A 3159-nucleotide genomic window follows, 5' to 3' on the forward strand; every position below is an offset into this window, starting at 1 on the left:
GGAATGCATTTTTTCTGGTCTTACGCATTTAATGTCCCAGAGAGAAGGGTTTGCTGAGTTCTTTGTTAAGACTTCATATCCTCTTCCTGTCTGTGGTGTCTATCTGTAGTATTGCAGGGTCTTTTGCACTGTGAAAAGCCACATAAATTTACCTTTTTTCCAAGTGGCTGTCTGGCATGCCAAATCATTGGTTGCCTGTCAGTGCTCAGAAACCAGTACCTTGAGTAGTCCCCACAAAAGCCATTTTTATATATACATTTTACTCTTCTCTCTAACTCCTGAGAGAGAAGTTGCATTTTAGGTGTGTTCTTCCAATTATCAACCAATCTGTGCCGATTGGAGGAAGTTTATCACAGATGAAAATGCAACAGCATATCTTACCTGTTCTAGTGCAGCTGTTCTTGGCTTTGTGCTTCCCTGGGGAGTTATGACTTCTTAACTGGGCTCTGGAGATATCATAAAGGCTTCATGATATCAATAGCTGCTGCTGGCAATTTACATGAGGGACTAGAGTAGAAGATGCTATATACAGTAATTTGGGTCATATGGACTGACCACTAGCAATATGGTGATGATTGAATTTAAATGCTGTTTTTTTTCTTTTCTTGTGTTTTCCTGGTATCAGTTTTTGTAAAAATAAATAAATAAATAAATAACATTTCTGTAGTGAAATGGGCAATATTTTTAAATAGTTATTTATTCATTCATACCCATGTAACAAAACCACACACACACACTATTACTAGTGGGACTATCAGATACTGATTCAAAAGAGATTGCCAACTACAGAGAAGCCACATCTTTGATCAACAGAGTGTAGCGGTATCTTTAAATGACTTTAATCTGAGTTACAAATTTTGGGTTCTGAGTTGCAGTGTCCAGGGGAGGTAGCAGTAGAAGAGATAGTGGTTTTGTGGCTTTTGTGGATTCTACCAGGAAGGGTAGGGAGGTGGGGCTAAGTAGAGGCATCCACTGCCCAGCATTGCTAGCCTGATAGGCTCCATCTTCCCTGTGCACATGAACTGCTACTTGTATGATTTCCTGTGGAAACATCTGGCACTGAGGTGTTTCACACTGTCCATGCCTACGGTAACCATGCATTGTGGTATCTGATTCAGAGAAATACATCTGAAAATACATGACATCAGCTTGAGACTCATCTCCCTGACCTAGAACCTTCCCAACTACACTTTGTGGAGTAATGGCACTGAGGGACACAGTGGCCATTGACCTGATTGATGATTACTCAAAATTTATGAGTCCACAAGATGGAGAAACCAACCAACACACTTGTATCTTTTATTTAACTGTTTTGAAAAAGAAAGAGCATGCAAAATCAAAAGGTATCAGGAAATTCTGATTTCCATTTCATCATTTCAAGGCTAACAACAAAACAGTCAAAGAAGAGAATAACAGCATATCTCTGGAGGTAAAGAGCCTAGTAGTCTGCATGAATCTTGTCACATACCATCAAGGTAGCAGAACACCATCCAATGATTGAACTCTCTGTCCTCCTTCAAACCACAAGAAGCTGTCCATTCACAACCAAAGTGTCTTTCCACCCTTACTACCCCTCTCCAGGATAAGCTGTCAGTCCATATCAGCCATTGGCAAGGCTGTCAGTGTGCCATCTTGCACAACAAATACAAAAGAACCCAGAGGGACTTCAAGATCACAAAGATCCTCTAACTGAAATCCCTTTCTAGTACAATGGGAATGAAAATGAGCTTTGCTTAAGAAATCCCTCCCTGGTCTCCACTTTACTGAGCAACCCAACTTAGAAAACAAAGGAGTCAGAACTTCACTTGTACTTAATTTCCAAAACTTTATCAATGTTTCTATACTTATAAAGTTAATGTAACAATAACATTATGAAGCTACTCTTTTACAAGATCTCCTATATGTCAGTGAGCTTAGTCCTGCTATTGGAGGTCAAAAGCCATACAGATATGAAGAGAAAATTAAGCACTCTAGTCAACTTATGTCTGAACTTTTTTCTTAAAGACAATACTTGAGGAAGACAATTTGTTTAATTACAAACTTAAAGTAGCAGCCCAGAAAAACTACTTTGAGAGCTTTCTTTTTTTTCCTAGAAAACTGGTGACCTTTTTTATTTCCTAGTGAAAAAAATCATGAGTACTTACAAAAGTCTAGGGATAAGAATGCACTTCAGAATAAAATTCAAAGAGCTGATGAGCTGGTGGCTTGTACTGAAATTACACAGAGTCTGGGACTGAAGTTCAGAGCAATAGAAACTGAATTGTCAACTAGACCCACTGTCTGCTAAGAAGTGAACAGCATTTAACCTCTTGATACTTTTAAGTAACAGGCCTCAGATTCCTAAGTCTTGTCCTGTGCTTTATCTCCATTTGGTGGGTGGTTGAACTTTAGTTGAGATGTCCTTGTTTGATGCCAAGATACAGAAGTTTGTCCTGGAATATACAGATACAGTTACAGCACTTTTATATGGCACACTTTTTGTCTTTCATCAAGGAAGTCTTAGATTGAGATCAACAAAGGCTGCTATTAGCTAGATGATGTCCTTTCTACAAAGTCATCCCACTATCTTGCTTTTGTAGCCAGTATTGCAAAACAAGTGGTGAAGGGGTTTCATCTTCATTTCAGCTGCTAAGCCTCAGACAGGCAGTTCTATTACACCAACAGTTTTACATTCTCAAGAGCAGGCTGCAGGACAGGAAAACTTCAGCTGAGTATCTTAGGAATGACTATAGAAAAGAATTCAGGTACTTTACTCACATGCCAGTCTTGGATAAAAGATTCCCATTGAGTTATCCTCTTACCCAACCCACCACTCAAATTTTTCATGAAGTTCTGAAATTGGTTGAACAGAAACAATGTGAAATGTTGATAATTAAATATAAAATGTTAATCAGCATTCAATCTAATATGTATGAAGAACATTTTTGATTATTTAATACCTGGCTATCCTTATGTCCTATAAACAAAGTTTCTATTTGTGCTCCATTAATCCTTCTCTAAGATAAGTCTTTTTAAAATTTTATATTTGCCACCAGAAACTCTTTAACTGAATTGACATACATAAAGTAGTACCAAAAACTAGTTTCTCTAAAAACAAAGTTTCTATGGAATAAAAATGATAAAGGGAACAGAAGAGTCCATGGAGGGCAAAAGGAGAAA

General features: G+C 37.9%; 1 pseudogene; it reads left to right on the forward strand.

Moving 5' to 3' along the window:
• The first annotated feature begins 1017 nt into the window (after nt 1-1017).
• On the forward strand, nt 1018-2928 carry LOC114498809 (annotated as a pseudogene).
• The last annotated feature ends 231 nt before the right edge of the window (nt 2929-3159 follow it).

Source organism: Phyllostomus discolor, chromosome 6 (assembly GCF_004126475.2).
Source record: "Phyllostomus discolor isolate MPI-MPIP mPhyDis1 chromosome 6, mPhyDis1.pri.v3, whole genome shotgun sequence".
Lineage (NCBI taxonomy): Eukaryota > Metazoa > Chordata > Mammalia > Chiroptera > Phyllostomidae > Phyllostomus > Phyllostomus discolor.